We start from the raw sequence: 20,834 nt of genomic DNA on the forward strand, positions 1-20,834 counted from the left end.
CAGCAACTAAACACCACGCAGCCGCTCACTCACTCCCCCCACCCAGTGGGATGGGGGAGAAAATCGGGAAAAGAAGCAAAACCCGTGGGTTGAGATAAGAACGGTTTAATAGAACAGAAAAGAAGAAACTAATAATGATAATGATAACACTAATAAAATGACAACAGCAATAATGAAAGGATTGGAATGTACAAATGATGCGCAGTGCAATTGCTCACCAGCCGCCGATCGACACCCAGTTACTCCCCAAGCGGCCATTCCCCCACCTCCACTCTCCCCAGTTTATATACTAGATGTGACGTCAAATGGTATGGAATACCCTGTTGGCCAGTTTGGGTCAGGTGCCCTGGCTGTGTCCTGTGCCAACTTCTTGTGCCCCTCCAGCTTTCTCACTGGCTGCGCGTGAGAAGCTGAAAAATCCTTGACATTAGTCTAAACACTACTGAGCAACGACTGAAAACATCAGTGTTATCAACATTCTTCGCATACTGAACTCAAAACATAGCACTGTACCAGCTACTAGGAAGACAGTTAACTCTACCCCAGCTGAAACCAGGACACATGACCTTCCAGGTCGTAGGAGGTCTCATTACACTATCAATATTTTAATGCGTCCTGTTGCAGGGTACATGTTGACATTAGAATGAAAGTCTCAACTGATAAATCTGGAGTAACTAGTTAATATTCAATATACCAGACGTAACATAATAAATGACTTTTTTTTTTAATGTATTGCATTCCTTTCCAAAAATACAGAGTTAAAATTCCAACTGTTGTACTAAATTCTGCTAAATAATTTTGTAAAATAAACCATGTATATCCATGTGGATATACTACTCAGATGTCAAAGAAGTGTAGACAAAAGTTTACCATACCAGAGAAACACATTTTAGAACAGCTAGGGAACTAGAGCAGGAGTGAAGCTCTGAGTCCCCGATGAGCTTTTATGTAATGTTTTCTGACTTTGTAAATCATTTTGAACTGTGTGCGTACAGCAGTATTATTCATCTGTCATTTTTGGGCATAATGTAAACAGTTCAGCAAGAGTGCTGTATTTTCAATAGTTTCAAAATATTGACATGCACTTCAGGGGAAAAATCTATTCTGCTAGTACAGGGAGTACAGCATATAAAGTATATATGTATTTTAAAAACTTATAATAAAAAAATAGTATTACTATATACTAATATTATGTTAGTTTTAAATATATAAGAGAAGTTATCCGTTAATTCATTTTCATACAAGACTTACAGTTTCACTTCAGAGCAAGAAGTGTATCATGTATATCACAATCATATTTGAGTTAGGTTATAAGAATCTGAAATGATCTTGTTCATAGGTATATACCAATTCCTGAACAATGACAGAAAGAGAGACAACGCAGACTTTTTTTGTTTTTAAATCATAAATGGAGAATTCACAGTTAATATTTTTGAGGAGTCTATGTAAACTGTTACAAGAAAATGAATTAAGCTTAAATAAGTTTAATCAATTGAAAGATGACTTGCCTAGTGTACTCCATTATCATGAATAATTCTGCCCTTTCACCTGTATAGTACTAAATAATGAAAGAATTCAGATCATGGAAATTAGGCAATCTTTCTCTTTGTTTTAATAACTGTGCCTTTGAATCTCACTCTGGTCTTTAACAAAGACTCCATATCAAGACAGCACAAAGCCATTGAGGGAAGAAGGGGGTGGTGTTAACACCAAGAGGAAAAACAGGATCATGAGGTAATGTAGTGGCAAACTTGAACGTTTTATTACCTCGTTATTGAGCCCTCCCTGGAACTTTTAAATTATTTTAATAAACGCAAAGAAAATAAAATTTTAGGAAAAATTTTTGTATGAGGAGCTGCTTTTAGGTAACTGAAGAATGAAATGGGATGGTTAGTGAACGCTTTCGTAGCCGGTTTGATGAGGTCAAGTCATTGTATAGAGAATTACAACTCTTTTATTTTTTTTATTTTTTAGGTTTTTTTAATTGACAGCCTTGCACTCTTCCAAAGATGCTTTTGGTTGCATGGTGGAAGAGACCGATTCCATGTAAGCAAATGCTTGATACTCATCTGGAATGTGAGGATTGTAAAGTTTGATGGTTTTGGTGATGTCTACATTTGGGCCCAAGACTTGAACCCACAGATGAGATGTGGGTGTTTTTTCCACCATTAGTTCAACTCCTCCTTTCTCTCAAGCTCTCCAATTTAGCTTGTACAAAAAATATTTACTGGGATGGACAAAAACTACTTAGACGTTTGAAATGGTTGTGGCAACTAGAAATGCTACCTTTTTTTTTTTTTTTTTTAGCAATATTTTTTCCCACTCTAACCAGCCCCAATACTGCTGCTGAAAGATCTTTGTCCAAATATATAATAGAAACAAACTACCCAATTGTGGAACACACAATAAAATAGTTTTCTTTTCCAGGGTGCTCTACCAGCGATAAGTGTTCAGCCTCCTGAGAACAAATGACTGTCTCGATTAGCAAGCAGGAAGAGTAAATATGTAGACTAGAACATGATGCTGAGGACAGCGTGTTGCCAAACGAGCTCTAGTCTAATCAGGAGATTTGCTCCAGAAGTGTGCTCCTCATACAAATGAAAATGGTAAAGTGAACACACCATTAATATGAAGAATGTATTTTACGTAACTGTTTTAAGATTATTCTTTTTTTGGTCTTGCAAGTCTGTTACCAATAGTTTCTGGAGATGATTGCAGATACCAAACAGAAGATAAATCTGGTCTCCTGCATTTTTCAGGCAGATAGGAATGTCTGCCAGGCCAGCACTGAGCCAACCAGAAGCTGTGGCAATATAGGCAATATGAAACAGAATTTGAGTTAATGTTAGCATGCCTTTCAGTAGATTTAGTGACTTGATTTCTGTTTTGTGCTAACTTAATTCATGCAGCTTCCAGTTGATTTGGAGCGATGACTGCTTTTGTGTGCAAAATGCTTTTCAGACATATTCTTAAAACTGCCAATAAACAGAGTTATGGGTGAGAAGTGTGACTCCTGAATGAAAACAGTGGATGAAAAGGCCATTGCTAGAGATTTGAAACCCTAGGGAAAAGAATAAAAACAAACAGATTATAAGCATAATTAGACCAACACTGTGAGAAGGTAACCAATTCCAATTTCTGAAAGGATGCCATTAGTTGCACAGTGAGATGACTTGGCTGATGAAAGTTCTAGGAGCAGAAAGTTCTGGGAGCAGAACAGTCCATTGTTTCTGAGATTAATTTGTTATTCAAGTTAGTGTATGTAGAGCATTCCTGATCTTATATGGGGCTGAAAACTTTCTTCATGCCTTAATTATGAAATAAATCTTAATTCAGTGTTATAAACAGTATGTCAGTACTATCACCATCTCTAGGCAAAGACCCCAGCAATAGTCTTATGGGTGCCTCAGTTGACCATGATAATGGAATCAAAATTTACTGTACCCAAAGCAAGGCCATACATAAACCTTTTTGGAACAGGGGTCTGTGGTGTTTATGTAGGTGATGCCTCCTATGTAACATTTTACTGGTTCCACCATTTAAGAGAAACAATAATGTAATAAATAAGAACTTCCCCAGCAGTTATTAGTGAACTGGACAGAGATTCTTTAAAGTATGAGATTACTAGAAAATATGAACTACTTCTGACCCACAGATTCATACTAATATTTCAGAAAACACCCAGAATTAACAGCATCATTCATATAAATATCTGGCAGGAAAAAGGTTGTTTATTGTGTAGAAAAAGTACATGTAGAAAATATGGTTTTTGTGGCTTTGGTTCTTAATATACATATAAAAACTTTCTCTTTTACTGTTTAATTGCTTTGAGCAACATGAGAAAACTGTTATTTTGCAAAGCTTAGTCAATTTAATTATGTGTAAGCATTATCACAACTGTAGTTGCTACAAATATTTAGAGGGAAGGGGAGAAAAATGTGCAAGTCAAACCCTTCTGCCTTTGAGGGCAAGGACCAAATGGATATAACAGAAGTCATTGATAAAATGTTCTGTTTGACTAGACTAGTGACAAATGACAGTTGAGTAGGAGTCATTGCAATAAATCTAGTGGGAGAGTATTCAAAGTACAGTCCTTTTATGAATTTCTCTATGGTTAAATGTAATGCTGAAATAAAACCAATCTATATTCATAACCTTGGATTAGAAGCATAAAAATACTGTCGTCGTTACCATTTAGTCTTGGTAATGCCCACATAGTCATAATCTGATGTGGCCAGAACTTTGAGATGAGTCCGTTCAGGTCTTTCCTTATAGGAAGCTCTTCAAAGATCAAAAGGCTTTTAAAATTAAAAAGCTAGTTTTATTAGAGTAAACGTTGAATTACCTCACTCTTTAAATACATTAGGTAGGTGAGATAGAGCACAACCGGAAAACATTTATAAATCTCTCCCTCTGTCCCCTCCTGCTTCCTCTCCTGCATCCTTTCAGGACTGGTCCTTGCTCCAGCCCTGGTTTCAGTCAACTTGTTCATTTTGGGAATAGTGGCAAACTCCACACAGCCTGGTCTAGTCCTGCGGAAGTTTTTCCTTGTTCCTGCTGAGAAGTGCGTGCTTTCCCCTACCCTTCCCAGGAAGGGGAAGGCATGGTCCCTTCTCGAGCCACAGGTTCTCAGCACTGTGCTGTGACTTTCTTCCCCAGTACACCACATAGTTTCTGGTATCTTATTATTCAGTTGTTCCCCAGGAACAGCTGTAACACTAGAGGCCTGCCCTTATGTCCTTCTTCTTTCCTTGGAACGTAACACAGACACTCAGGACAAAGAGAACTGGTTTAGTCCATTTTAACATTAACATCCATCTGCTGTTCAAAAATAAGCAGTAGAGAAATCAATATGTAATGGATGACAGTGATCAGGTATTGGAGATGCATTTTAAATTTAAAAAAATATATATTTGAAACTAACTAGGCATATTAGACAAACAGCAAAGTAAGATGAATCATTTTCTCTTCTAAGAGGAAAGATGCTGTCTACAGGGAGAGCCTGGCCTTACTGCATAGTGGGTTTGAACCAGAATGGAGAGACAAGACAAATTCCCCAGGGTGTGCTTTGGTGGAATTACAAAATAAATTAAAAAATGTACTGGGTGGGACTACTTTTTTCTGTTACAAATGGTTTGAAACACTCTTAGGTTTTTTTGGCCAACTTAATACATAATCCTGAAACTAAGATGTTCTTGGCAAAGTACATGCTTCAGCTTCTGTCTTGTTAGAAGATGCTACTCCTCAAAGTTGATTTGTTTTAGTTTAGTGTGACATTAGCTGCAGGGCTTTTCAGCAGTACAGGCAGAATTTGTGCTGGGAGGAGAGGGTCAGGTGCATAAAACCTCTGCTATGAAAGTGAAAAGGGTGAGAGATGGCAAAGCAGGGTAGAGAACTGCAAGGGAAAAAGGAAAAGCTGCCGAAGAGTGAAATTTCCATTTTGCTGCTAGACACAGAATGAGTGCTGGTTGCTGCTTCTAGAAGGCAGTCCTCTTTCTCCAGCAGCAGTGGCTACCCTTACAGCACCCTGAGCCTTCCCTGTTAGCAGCAGCTGCCAGCCTGACACACCAATGCTCCGATCTGGAAAAGGAGCCCTTTGCTCTTTTGCTACACATCAGCAGTCTGCGCCCTAAGGCATTTAATATCGTAGCTGTCACCAGAGGTTTAGTGTAGAGAGGCTTAATCTTGGCCTCTGGAAGGACTGAGTCTTGGCGTGAGTTTCAAGTTTCTTAAGCAACTAAACCAGATACTTTCTTCTGGTTTCCTGTTTCATCACCAACACTTGTCAGTTCTCTATTACAAAGACTCGATGGGAACATGCTCAAGTATTCACAGCTGTGAACAAAGCCTAAGGAGTGATAGGATTTAATTCCATAGTAGTTGTGCGTGATTTTTAATATTTGAGTGACACATAATGACTTTATAATTGTGTGTAATAGTGCACAAAATGACAGAATTCTAAATTAATAATAGCTGTGTGTTTATTAGCTAGCTGCTTATTTAATTGATATACCATTTTTTTAGTGGTGTGTTGCTTAATCAATAAATATTGTGGTTTCTTAAAAGAGTTACGTCTTGGGCCTGCAATTAAAGAGGGAGAGTCAAACCCATAAATAGGGCTGTATGTTGCTTGGGCTTAAGCTAGGTCTCAGAAGGGATGAATCCATGTGGATCACTCAAGAGCAGCCTAGGTCTCTGAAAGCAAATGGACGCATTGGTAAATAAGCAAGATTAAAACCAGTCTATTTGTTTAACTCTCCAAGAATTATGAAGAATTATGATTTTATAGTGGCAAGTGGGAACTCACTTGGGAAAGTAGATGTTCCGGTTTTAGAGAATACAATGTTTGTATACTGATGGTAACATAGCAAACTTTCTTAAGTCACAACAATGAAGAATTGCATTTGCACTGTTGTCTCAATTTTGCATCAGTATCTTGGCACATCATGCAGATACTTTGAGCAGATAGTAATAGTTTTCTACTTCTATAGTCCAAGTCAAGGTTAAAGAAGCAAATTCTTAACACAAATGTTTCATATAAAACTGGCTTGCTTTATTCTGGTAAATCTGAGAATAAACAAATTCTAGCACTAGCAGTGCCTGTGAATATTTTGTTTGAAAGCATTCAGGTAATCAGAAAAAACAGGGCTGAAGGAAACTTGAGAGGTCATCTAATTAATTGAACTGTCTCATAAATCTTTATCTTTGCTTAAAAATCTCTAGTGAAATAGTTTCCAGAATTGCATTAAGTGGCATGATCCAGTTCTTCACTAACTTACAGTGAAAAAGAATTGCCTACTTCTGATTCATTTCCCTGGCAGCAGTGAAAAGTCACCACTCTTGTCCTATTCAGTGGATATGGAAGTTATGTTCTCCTTTTACCTTTCCAGTAGCTTTTCTTACAGTTTGAAGTTTATTAACATGTATTTTCAATGTAAAGACTTTTTTTCTCCCCACCCCCCCAACCCCCGAACATGTTTTCTGAAGTTCTTAATTTTGTTGCTGTGCTTGTGAGGATCTTATGTAGATGCAGATACTGACACTACTGGGGAAGGTGGAAGGATTGCCTCATGTTTTGCATATGACATTCCTGTTTGTATCTGCTGGTATTCCAACATTTTTAGTGATTTGTGTTGGTGATTTTGTGGATTTATTTCTGCTCAACAAAAGGTAGTTCTTATTTTGAATTAGTTCTTATTCTTAATGAAGTGTACTACTCTATCCAGTTTTTGAAGTACAGTCTAGTCCTTCTGCAGCACTTCACCCATCCGTGCAGTCCAGTGCCAAGCCCCCTTTTTGTGAAATGATGCAACTTGAGTGCTTACCTGTAAGTTGTAACCACTTCTCTGGAAGTTTGAAGAGTAAAGATTGAATATATTGAATCTGAACAAAGGGAAGATGAAAAAGACTATGAAAGGTACAAGTTACTTTCAGTGTATTTTCTATGAGGGAAGAAGACACCGTAAATAGGCTAATGTATTGTACAACTGTGATATCATCCAAGAAAGGTAGGGGGAATTACAGTAGAAAGCTGATCAATATGTATAAAGCTCCAATAAATGTTCTTTGTCTTTATGATTGGTGCAAGTTGAAAACTTGCTGAGCAAAAATATTTAGAAATAAGGGCAATAGAACTGGCAGGAGTGTAGCTAGTCTAATCAATAATAAAAGGATAATCTGTCTTTTTTTGTGGTACACAAAGCAATAATCTGTTGTTCAGATTGATTAAATGCCTCAGCTCTGCTTTGATTATTAATCAGTCTCTAAAATGGCTATTGTGAGTATAATACAAAGTGTTATAGGGATTAGGGATAGTAGTGACAGTGCTATTAACAGAAAGGCAGGGGGAGTCCTTTTTTCATGATGTGAAAAAAGCTGAACTGAGGTGGGGTGGTTTTTTTCTGGACAGGCTTTCTGTTGATATACATATGAGTGGCTTGACTGCAGTGTCAAGTTGCAGAGCTCTGAACTAAAGGGTCTAAAGGGTGAGTTTACACAAATCACAGGGATTTTGATCTCTGATACACAAATGTAGGAAGTGCCATTGACTTGATGGAGAAACAATGTGAAATATGAGGACTAAGAGGTTTGGAAGCTCTTGGCTAGAGAAAACCCTGAGTAGTTACTTTTTGGAAACGTGCGTTTGTCTGATTTATTCTTTGCAGGGATTACTTGTTTCATTGCTTGCTTACACCCAAGATTGAACTGTGGGCTAGCCTAGGCTTTCAACTTTTGTGCTTTTTAAGTTATGAGAAAGAAAAAAAAAAAAAAACAACCAAAAAAACCAAAAAACAAAAACCACCCCCGCTATGTATTTTGCACCCTATGTTTGGGGTTATGTAATTGCCTAAGTGGGTTTTTTCAGTAAGTTGGATAGTGTTTTCACTTCAAAAGGCAGGGCAAAAAGCCAAAGTTTCAGTTGTCTAAATGGCTCATTACTGTCTGAAAGGGGGAATTTGGGGTTTGCTTTTATTTTTTTTTCATTTATTTTTACTTCTATTAGGAGGTTCAAATATACCTGTTTTGCCGAAATTTATGAATCAAACTTTATAAAATGCAGAATCACTTAAGACCCTGAGCAATAGCCTTTAAGTTGTCCCTCCTTTGAGTCCTGTTGGACCAAATGACTTCCAGAGGTCCCTTTCTACTTATCTTATTCTGGGACTCAATGATTCAGTGATATTGTGTGGAATAAAAAATATTTAGGCTGTTAACCTTTAAATAGATTTTGTGCAACTGATGAGAGTAGTTGAGTTGATATTTATTTATCTTTTTATTTTGGAGGGCTTCCTTTCACTGACACTTAGGAGTCCTTGTAACATGAGCTTCTCTATCATGCTGTCTTCTCATGACTGCCAGTTATTCATCTTGGTTATCCGAGTCCTGCAGTACTTGGAGGAAATAAATGGGTCTCCATGATGGGAATGACTTTAGTTTCAGCACCGTCTCTCTGAGAATTTACACATAAGCAACGGATGGATATTTGTTTGGTTCCATACTTTTAGGGTAACACTGAATACCCACAAGTGTTTAACAGAGAAGCAAAGGGTACCATTATGAAAACCGATGTTAGATCTTCAGAAGAATTTTCGTCTTTTGAACAGTACTGACCTGCATGACTAATGATGCATTATGTTGAGAGTATAAATTTCATAGCATTCTCAATCTTGACTTCTTTCCATCTGTGTTGTGTTTTGGATTTGGTTTTTGGTTTGTAGTGTTTTGTTTGGTTTTTTTTTTTAATAGTGGAATGAAATAATGAAGCTGGTGATAAAAGATGCCTATAAAAATGCTGGCAAATTTATTACTAAACAATATGGGTTGATTTTTTTTTTTTCTCCCGATCCAGCTGGTCATTAGGCCTTTCCAACTGTCAGTGTCTCATGTAGTCTCCCTTAATAGCAGCACATAATTAGCTTTATGCTGATCAGAGGCATTGGGGATAGTGGTGGTAATACTCAAATCCAAATATCAAAATCCCAAGGAAGATAACTCGAAGAGACGTATGTCTAAGCCAGCATTTATGACTTTTAGTCTTAACGTCTGTAACTGTTGATTTAGGCACATGAGCTTTGAACTATGGTATGGAAACTTATCAATTAAGAATCTACAGGAGTTCTGGAAGAAAAGTACAGATGTCTCTCCAAATGGTAATATGTCACTTTTTTTTTTTTTTTTTTTTCCTATGCAGGCCTGTTCTCACTTCAGATACTGAATTTCTTCTTACTTATCTAGTTTCTTATTTAAAAAAAGGTAATGAAAATTATAGTCTTGACATTGCTCTATTAGGAACAAATTGTCTCCATTTTTAATCTTAATCCAGAGCCCTATATGTACAATCTATATAAGTGTACTTCACAGAAGTGTTTCCTTGATGGCTGTTACAGGATCGCAGTTTTCTAGTGTTTTGGGGGGGCAATTTTGAGGTGGTTTTTTTTTACTGCACATATCTGATAAATGACTTGCATTTAAAATTACCCAACTCAAATTGGTCCCAAACTCCAAAACTTCCATGTAATTCTGGAGTGTCAGAATTCCAAGTGTATTTCACACTTCTACTTTGTACAGGACTGAAAACTAAAGCTTTGCCTCTGCAAATATAACATGGTAGTCATTGTTAGGAAGGCCACTGGAGGGTGTTGATGTTACTGCAACTAGGACTTAATCATAAAAGTAGGAATTTCTCTCAATTCTTTTAAAGAACACTTTATTTGAACAGCTGTCTTCCACAGGTGTTCTGGCTTGCATATTGGGGTTGGACAAATCAGCTATTTGATTACAAAAGAGGTACCCAGCTAAGTAAGGGGCAGGATTTCAAACACTTCAGACACATTTTTATTGACTAGATCTAGCAAATTATTTGGTTCATGTGCTGCCTGGATCCCAGACACCACTTCATGATGCATCAATTAGGGAGTCCCTGTGCTGAACATCAACCTCTGCATTCTGCTCTACAGTCAGCCAGAATAAACTGAACAGGACTTCAGAAAAGGAAATACACCTTGACAAGTGAAAATTGCGTCTCCTGCATTAAAGTTCTTTAAAGCTGGAAGTGTCTTTGAATTTAGGCTTTCAGTTCTTCAATAAAAGATCACAGTTCCCTTTTTGTTCTCTGGCATTGTAATCCATTTGAGGATTCTGTCAACACCCCTTTCAAAAACTGCATAAACCTGTTAAGATTTGTAGGAGAAAAATCAATACCTGTTACCTTTTACTCCTAACTTGAAGTTCACAGCCAGAGCTTCCTCCAAGAAATGTTTCAGTACTAGAAAAGGAAAAGCAGACATCTGTTTCTTAATGGTTCCCTATTGAAAGCAATTAGTGGTACCACTACAGGGATTATTTTTGGCCTAGATTTTTGCTCGAGGATTATTTTGGTTGTCCACTACTTGTTCTAACTGACCATAATGTAAGGACATGTCTTAACTCTGACAGGACAGTGGGATAGATACCGAGAAAGTAAGTGCAGTACTTGAAATGTTGACAGGATGGGAAGCGTGTTGACTTCTCCCAAAAGAGATCTGCCAAGATTCATTGCAGGATCTATTCCTTACCTTCCTCCTTTAATTTCCTGCATCATTTAACCAGTGTTTTCTGTGGCAGAACTCCTCTGCACATCACTGCTTCCCTTTATGTTTATTAATAAATAGTGGCTTCTGCTATACAAGATTTTTTTGGCATATAGTGGTGAATATAATCTCTCTGGGTTGCAGATAAAAACTAAATACAACTCCCAGACCTTTTAATAAGAAACCAAAACCTGTTAACGATGCATGGGAAACAGCCTGTAGTTCAAATAACAGCTCCCCCCTCCCCCCAGATAAATTTAGTTTAATATTAAACTCTTTCCCTAATCTTTATGTTTATGTTTTCAGGCTTCTCTCTGGAACTTACTTCCTCCAACCAAACTTCCTCATACCTCAAACCACCTTTGGTCAAAGTGTAGTTTCAGGGTGTAGGGTGGGGGAAAGGGAATGCTACGTTCTAAAGTCGGTTGAAAAATAATACACTAATGTACAAGAATAGGTAAGAATGTTTTATATAGAGCTGCACTCTTAAAAAAGAGTACTAAATATTTTGAGCCATTTAAATATGTGTGCCAAGCTCTATATGCAAAGCTATTAAAATATCGAGGCCCTACAAAGACCCTAAAAGGACTTGTTCTCAAGTTAGATTTAACAGTTAACTCTTAATTAAATTCTTTTTTTTTTTTTAATGCTGAACTGTGAAATGAAGAAGAAAAGCTATGCTCAATGCTGTATCTTGAAAGCCTTGAAAATATCCCCAAAAGTCAGCACAGATTGTCACCTTTAACATAGTTATTAATAATTTGAGGTATATGCACTACGACACCTGAACGGGAAGCAATAAATTGGATAACTTTTATCAAAACAACTGATAACTTCAAAAAGTATATTTTTTGTCACCCCCCCGTGCTGATGTGCTATGCCTTGCTGGTTTTTTTTTGGTTTTTTTTGGTTTTTTTAGTTACATATCTGAAACTGTTACTCAAGTCATGTATGGTCACAGAATAGATTAATACAATACTTTGCTTTCTTTGTAAACACACTTGTTGAAGAGAGGTATGGAAGACTCTGTGAATTATTTACAGTCTTCTTTCAGACAAGGAATTGGTTTTGCAGAAAAATGGGGAATTGGAGAGCTGAAGATGGACTGCCAATAGTTTTGCTGATATTTGATACTGTGCTTTGTGTGGGGGTCATATTTACTGCCTGTAACTGCTGTCTGTTCTTCCATTTTTATTCAGCAGAAAAGAAGCCTTTCAGTAGTGGAGAGATGGTACAAAAAATTGTTACAATACAAGCGTCTTCAGCGCTAGTTTGTAATGTGATGTTTTTCAGGCTTGTTCCATTAGCAGTTCCTTAAGAAACAAAGGAAACTGAATAATGTTTCAAAACTCCATTCTAGTCTCTTTACCAATGTTCTTGACATTATCTCTTATACATGCAAAGTAGTTCTACACAACCATTAACTGGATCTTTTGGGGAAGATCAGCAGAATTTCCACTTTTCAGCAAAACCAAAAGGCTATAACTCACAGCTATCCTAGATCACTGTAAGAATATCAGCCATGGGAATTTCACCCCGAATAATAAGACCTATAAGAACCTTTACCTTGTGGCTATCCCGTGTTCATACATTTTGCCATTGAAAGGAATGTATGCCAAAGTGTTACATGGTGCAAAAAGTGGGCTGAAAGAAATTAACATTTATATTGGTGAAAGTGAAAAGAAGTCTGTGTTTTGTGAAATGTACATGTTCTGAGAGAATATTGTTTCCTGAATTCCTTTTGCCAACGTTGCCTTAATCTAGCAGAGCTGATTTGTATTACTTGTAATATTGAGATTGGTTTGTCACTAGTGGCTGCTTCTGTATTTTTAAGACATTGGTTGGATTAGCCTTGTTAGTATCTCTCCACTAACCTGTTATGAGACTGCAGGCTGTTCTTGCCTCCTCCTGGCGGAGAAGGTTATTTCCCAGCCATGCTGCTTAAAGTTCCTTTCTAGAGTTTACTTCAGGCACAGTCTAGAGGACAGAGTGTCAATCCACTGAAGAAACAAGCAAACAAACAAAAATCTGCTGCCCTGCAATCTTAGTAGCAATGCTCTTCTTTCAGGTAAGGTGAAAGACCTTCTTCTTGTAGGTAAATTATTTATCAGTCAGCTCTTTGAGCCACCTGGGAACGGACCTTGTTCAAGTTTGTCAGTTAAGAAATAAGGTCTTAGAGTGATTCTGAGAATCTTTGCGTTTTTCATCGTAGAGTGGAGTTAGTTTTTCTGCTGGTACTTATTGCCTTCTCTGATATAGCCAGTAATTGGATGTTTAAAACTTCAAGTGGAGTAAAACTACTGGAAGTACTAGCCAATACACTCCCTTCTGATAAGTAGTTTAGCAAATACCAGAATTGGAGAGAGAGAATTTAACTTTTGTGCCAAAGAAAATAAAGGCAGAAAGAGAGGTCCTCGAAGAACAAGCAAAGTATGGGAAGGTTATGCAGGTGGGTTAGAATGAAGAGATAGCATTTTTTTATGTGCTGTTTGGAAGCTTGTATCTCTGCTGATACATTAGAACTATTTTCAAATGCTTTCACCACTTCCATCCCACCCCCAGGAAGAGGGAGCCAATTCATAAAATAGAGAGTATTGGTTATACAAAAAAGATATTACACATCAAAGTTCAGGAGTTTTGTGTATTAGGCCCAAGTGCAAAACATCAAATTTTATTGGAAAGCTATGAAATACAACTAGTTTACAGGTTAAATCACTAGTATGACTTTTTTAGGACATTCATCAAAATTTACTTACACATATTAAGACAAAGAAACACATTTGTTGAATTATTGAATTTCCTGCTGCCTCAGAAGTCCTTTTTATGCCTCTTTGAAATGTATTTACTTAATTTTTCTTGTTCAGTCAGGTAGATATCATAATTGATAATGTAAGATAATGATTTTAAATTCTGTTGATGCATCACTTACAGAATGTAGCTGTTGAAAATCACTGTAAATAATCACTGCTGATAAAAGTAGAAGAAAATAAAGACAAGGAAGAAAAGATGTAAACATTAGTGGACTCCAGTAAGATTATTGATTTCTTTTGAGTTGCTTGACAGATAAAATGGTGAAGCAAAATGTCCAACTTCAAAAACATCACTTGAAGAAAATACGGGAACTTAGCAGGGGAGGAAGAAAATGATGAATGCTACTTTGTTAGACAGGAAAAAATTCAATGCTTCTGCATGAAGTATTCATCATTTTCATTTTTGTTCTACAGCCATTTAGTAAGCATTTGATAAACGTCCATTTAGCTGTAGTAGGCAAAAATGTTTAAAGTCTTGGTTCATGGGTCATCTTTCAAAGCATTACATCTTAATAGTTAAAAACTTTATCAGGTTCTGTACAACTGTTTAATGTCTGAGGCTTCAAGCAATTCTCAGAAGAAAGCAGTGAGGAATTTCATTCTGAACAGTAGTACGTGTTGCAAGGAGGGTATAATGCATATGCATTCATATTAGTGCTGAACAGATTTTATAAAAATGCCACTGGAGATATTGGTCTCAGAGGAGAAACACATTACTCCAAATACATATATTCAGAATAGCAATGAAACTACCCTCTGGGGGTTTCTGTGATGTTACATGTGAACTGTGAATGTTATTAAAATGTAGGAAGGGAGAAGAGAACACATGCTTTATAGAATTAAGTCGTGTGCAGGCTGTAATGCATATACATAAAGATGTTTCAGACAGAAAAAGAAAGAATGTAAGCAAAACGTTACATGTAAATTTTTGGACTTTTAAAAATGCAATCTTGTTTATTTACAAAGAATTTACAGGTTCTGTTTCTTTAAAAATTTGGTGAAAAGTGAGGTGTCGATGAGAGATGGAAAGAGACTTTTGCTGGTGGGTGCCAACCTCTTTAACACCACCTTCAGCCGCCCCTACAAAATGCTCAGCTAGTCTGAATCTCTTTTGTAGTCTCTTGCTTCTTTCTCATATACCATTTGTATGCAAAGCACTATCCAGTAAAGTTTCTACTTGTTGCCAAGTTAAATTACTGTAGCAGATTTCCATGTGCTTTTGGAAGGTGACAGAGACAGCAGTTCTGTTCTCGAGGCAGGTACTGTTTCGTGAAAGATCTTTACTATTTATTACAATTATCCCTGGTGGAAGATTGCAATTACTATCCTACTTCCAGCAACTCTTTACCTGAATCATGACAGCTCTTAATTATGTGTGAAAGTAGAAATTATATACAGAGAAATTTCTTAGAGCAAATTACCTAGGAGATATATTCAGGCTTAGAATGGTCTTCAGTAGGGCTATTCTTCTTGTGGTTCTCATTCTGTTGTTTTTGCTTCAGGAGCTGTGAAACTTTGCCTGACTTATGATACTAGAATTTGCATTGGGAAGGAATTTCTGCTCCCTCCTTCCCAAAGTTTCCCTCTCTCCTCCCCCCCCCCTTTTTTTTTTTGTAGTCAGATTTGGCCCTGTCTGTGTTTCTTCCTGTCTTGCAGTCTACTGCTGAGCATACTGCTCAAGGAAACACAAAGAAATAAGTAACAAGCTTTCCAATTTCTGATCAAGCTTAATATGTTAAATCTTATTATTCAGCTACATAAGCTTTATTACCCTTCAGTTATAAATGTTGCATTTTCAGTTTAAGTGTTTATTGGCAAAAACTTATTAATGCCTGTACTTAGAGAAATGTATCACAATGATAGTCATGTTGTAGTTGACTTTCAAAATAATTTCAAGCCTGTAGAAGTTGACATAACAAAAAAGTCCTATTCCAAGTCATACTAAATCCAAGGTTTTAAAGGATGTTTAGCTTTGAGACCTTCTTAATGAATAAAGATAACTGAGCTAGGACAGACTTACAGCTTCCTGATCCAGAGTAGGTAGGATGTTAGGAACTCTGCCATTTAATATAGCAGAATGAATTTCAAGTCAGTTGCTGCAGAAAGACAAGAAAGGAAGTTGAAGTCTGGTCTCTTTTATCCCACAGAAACACCCTGTTGGGCTGTTGTGAATAGATTTTAGTGCACAGTCCATCTTAAGAGATTTCTGTTTCTGTGGGAAGTTTGGGCTTTATTGTATCGACATTTCCAGGGAAACTGTTTTCCCTGAAAACTTCTAGGAAGCTCTCAATGCTGTACAACAATTAAATTGTATTTATTATAGGTTGTTATTTCCTGCCCAGTCTCTCTTCATTCAGGATTATTCAATTATGGATGGTCACTCTGATTTTAGTAAGTCTTTCTTAATTTATATTTCAGCATGAGACTTATGATGGCTTGAAATAAGTCTCATTTATTAAAGGTAACCCTGACAGTACATGGTAGGTTAAATTATAAAATGTGAAGAATCTCAGGAAAGAGATGATCGTTGGGGATTGTAGTAGTAACTTGATTTTGCAGATTGACTGTCACTCATGACCGTTCTCTAATCGATGTGCTATGGAAACAGCTACATGTGCAACACTAGTTCATCTTTGTTTTCTGTTTCTGCTATTAAGCCATCAATATAATTGTCAATGAAGGAGCTGGCCACTTGTTGGAAAGCTTATGTCCATAGATAGTAGAGAACATTCCTGTGAAAAGACATTGGTCTCCCAGCATCATTAGAAGTTGAGTTTCAGAAAGCTGTGTAAGCATTTGTGCACTGCACTTTTTCTGCAGTAGGGCTAAGCGTTACAGGGACAAGGTCATCCTGATGCCCTCAGTGGAAGGGAACAGCCCAGCTGCTTGGGGGACTAGAATTACAGGGCTTTTTTTCTGCCTAATTAGCAATATTACTTTATATTTTGCACATCCTTTTGCATGCGTTAGGAAGAAGTCTGCAGGGAGCTCATTATGTTACCAGCCTTGTAGTTATAGGCTTGCAAAGCTGTAGCTTCAGGGACGTGGGAGGTGCGTTCACTTGAAGGAATTCCATATCCAGACTGAAACATTGCTGAAAACTTGTAGGAACTCTGCAGGATGTTTCCTGTGGGGCATGCTTTATCCTGTCCTGCGTGTTCCTGCAGAGAAGCTGTCCAGATGAATCTTCCTTGACGTATTTTCACTTTGAGATAATGGCTGAGGGCAGAATTTTTGCTCATATGTCATCTGTTAATGAGCCTCTAACCAATGAATGGGTCTGTGAAGAAAAAAGAGCCAATGAAACCTTGCTTATCGCTGCCTTGGCATGATTTTTTCAGAGCCCAGTGTAGTTCCTGTGACTGGCATATTCTAGAAGTACAATTTAGTGTGAGGGCCTTTTATTTTTTTTCCCCTCTTTGGTGGAGAGAGGGTGAAACGTGACAGCATCATATTCCCAGCACACTGCTAGGCTAACACGCTCAAAACTGTGTTGCTGAAAGCAAAACAAGAATCTCTAAACAAAGGGTATAGGGCAAGAGCTTGTGACAACGCTTTGAGGAAGATAGCATGAACATTGGTTGCAAGAATGTCTGTCTGAATCCAAACTCATTCACTTTTCTTTGAGCTTTCCTCTTCTGAAGACTGGATCCTTAAATCAAAAAAGATGGCACAACATACCTTACGGAATTATTTTGTACAACAAAGTTAAACAGTTAAAACTGAAGAAAGTATTGTGTCATTATTTTCTGGCCATCATGGAACTATGTTAGCAGCTGCTCCTCAAAAAGCGTGTATATCTTTACCCAATGAGGATCATAGAGGATGTTGCTATGTCAAGTCCCAAATGCTAGAGTTGATCAGCATTTTAAGGAGAAATATCAATCAGAGGTTTATAAAAAGATGCAATCAGAATGTCATGTACTTTCTCCAGTTGATGAACTGCACCTTTGTTCCTCTAGCTACCACCAGATAAATGATTTTGGATATGTATAGTCATTTTGGGGCACTACACACCTGGCATCACCACACTATCCTGTGGAACAAGTCACTTTCTAATTTAAGTGATCTCAGACATAAAATGGTGTTATCAGTTTACCTTTCACTGAAATACAAATGCACAGACCCAAGAATAACCCAGAATAAAAAGGACAGTTACATTTTAATGGAACATAGTTTGAAAAATAAGAGTTTTTAACAGTTGTAGATTTGATTATAACTGCATTATGATATGGCAATACATTTTTAAACATATGGTATGTAAACATACTTTATGTAATGTGTAGAATTAACAATGCACGTAAATATAAATAGTAATTTTAACTATAGATAATTTTATCATAAGAGTTTTTCTTCATTTATGTAGAAAAATTGTGCCAATGAGAACAGAAGACTTAGTGGAGTTGTAGAAGTGTATGTCAGCATGGGATTTGTCTTCATCAGTGTGAGCTGCCCATTTTTGCAGCTTTCTGTTGCTTATATCACTTCAGCTTTTAGCAAACTGAAGAGTGCTCATGTTGTTCAAGTCTTTTAGTTGCAACTGACTTAATTGCTTAGAAAAATATCTTTGCAGGGCAAAGCAAATGCAGACAAAATGCTCCAAGAGTGCAGAAGAGTAGACTTCTGACAAAAAGAGAAATGGCACAGAAGGGTAAGCCATTTCAACATGCTATTCTTGCATTATTTAATGCATATTTAGTGTAAATAAAATAAAAGAAAATAGACCAATAGTAACAGTGTAATCTGCAGTGATCCAAAATGTCTTGTTCTTGGAGGTTCGGGGAAGACTGTGTTGTGAGATTTGATTATAAAACTTCTGAACACAAAAATGTATTAATTTCTGCAATGTACTAGGCATGTCATTCTAACATGTTCCAACAAAAGACCTTTGGGGCTTTTTTAAATGTTACTTGAATATTTCTTTCAGGGCGGGTATTCCCTCTTCACTTCTGCTCTGTTGTTTATAGAATGACAATGCAATCTTTTATAATTAGCATGTCAAAGATAGAGGATAGCTGCCAAAATATAGGGTACAGTGTGTCCAAAACTATTTATCAATCTTTATCGTAATAGCAAAGTAAGTGTTCATTGACTACATGTATGACTGTCTGGGCATTCAATTAGGCTTACTTACTGGCTTTTAGATTGCAAAACTGGCTCATCTGTAAGTGCTTTGTCTGGAAATAAATATTACTCGTACACTCGTAATTACATCTGTAAAGTTCTTAATTTATATGTTTATATGTAGTTCAACTCTAGCTAGGTGGATGCTTGTTTTTATTTTCTAGCTGCATTGCTACTGACCTGGAAGATAACAAAGGCAAAAGACCCTTTAATTGGTATTATTAGCACAACTCTTGCACTGCTCAGACAGAATAACGTGCTGTGTATGCTTCTGAAAGTATTTTCTGAATAACCTGCCTCAGATTTCAAGCCAAGTGTTTAGACTGGAACAGATGAATAAATACACATTCGGCTGGAGCGGTGGAACTGTTTTAGGGTGTGACTGGCCTGTCAAACTTTACAGCAAGCATTGCTGGTTCCAGCCTTCTGTCTCTGTCTTTCATGTCAATATTTTACCTGTGTGGAAAGTCCCCTGCTCCCTGCAAAATGCATACTCTTAAGTTCTAGAGCTGTTTGGTGATATTCAGTAAGCTAGGAGGCCTAGGTTCAGTTAGACATGCCAAAGAAATGATAGTTTTCATTTTTACAGCTATTACGAATTTTACTACTTTTTAAATCCTTTTTTAAATGGATTTATCGTGCCTGTTACTAATCCTTTCTGTCCATGTATGTGTCTTCCTCAGAATATGTGGTTATGTCCTCAGTCATCCTCAAGAGCTTTTAAATGTCTAGCGGATTTTGGAAAAGTCAGAGGTGGATTATTTTTCCCTATTACATATGAGATCTCATCTCAATTCTTCAGAACAATCCCCTTGTCACTTCTCAATAACACAGGAAATCATGGGATAGTCTTCGAGTCACAGAAAAAATACCAACTTCTGATTAACATTAATAATTTAAAATCATTACAAACCCACATTATTTTTAATGTCTTACCAAGCTACCAACTTTTTTTAAAGTAATTGCATAATAAACAAATTAATACTTGAAGGAGCAGAACATAGATATTCTCGGTTTCAGGATAATCTAGATTTCTGACTTCAGACCTGGAAGTAGAATTCAACTGCCAAGCCTGAAAAAATGATACACAGACATGAATAACATAAATAGCATCCACAAGTGCTGTCTGAGACAGGCTGAGCCAGATCTTTAGCTGTTCGAGACTACTGATTTTCTGTGATAAGCTGTTACAGCTGTGATAAGCTGGTATCAGAAAAGAGTTTGGACAAGGAAAAATTAGTTTTACTGTCTGACTCTTTGAGAAAGATATAACTAGGCAAACTCCCATCTTCTTCCCACAACATATTTGTTTTCTCCGGCTTAGCCTTGATTGAATTTGATTTTTTGTCTTGAGATTTTGATTTGACTTCAGAGAAAAAAGTGCACATAGAAGTAAGAGGATGGAATTAAGCTGGAATGAGGGCTTAAATGAATATATTGCTGTAGATGCTTGGGAATCCTGGCAATAGAGATCCTGTGGATTTCTACAATCCAGGGCTAATTAATGCATTCAAAAATGCTGACCGAAATACATGTCACATTCTGCAAGACACTGACACACTTCAGAAGCTGTGACACTACCTGGTTCCTCTTCTGATTACTGCTAACAGTTCCAAATTAGGTAGTCCTTTAACAGAGAGGTCATCCCACCTGTACCTAAACAGCTATTCAAATAGGAGTACCTAACTCACCAGGTATCGAGCAATGGCAATACCTAGCATAAGCATATGGTATAGGATGATTTAACTCTTAATTATCTCCATTAAGGCATATGTATTTTTAGATGCATTTTAAAAACTTTTTGTGTAAATCTAGTATTAATATTTATTTA

At 37.0% G+C, this 20,834-nt stretch overlaps 1 long non-coding RNA gene across 2 annotated transcripts in view; it reads left to right on the forward strand.

Annotated features, from left to right (window-relative positions):
- Positions 1–18,530, forward strand: part of LOC128153998 (uncharacterized) — a 96,810-nt gene extending 78,280 nt beyond the window's left edge. For both annotated transcript variants that reach the window (XR_008239204.1, XR_008239203.1), the window contains one exon: positions 18,453–18,530. This is a non-coding gene — a long non-coding RNA (uncharacterized LOC128153998). The remainder of the gene's footprint in view (positions 1–18,452) is intronic.
- Positions 18,531–20,834: the final 2,304 nt, after the last annotated feature.

The sequence above is a fragment of the Harpia harpyja genome, chromosome 18, assembly GCF_026419915.1.
Source record: "Harpia harpyja isolate bHarHar1 chromosome 18, bHarHar1 primary haplotype, whole genome shotgun sequence".
Classification (NCBI taxonomy): domain Eukaryota; kingdom Metazoa; phylum Chordata; class Aves; order Accipitriformes; family Accipitridae; genus Harpia; species Harpia harpyja.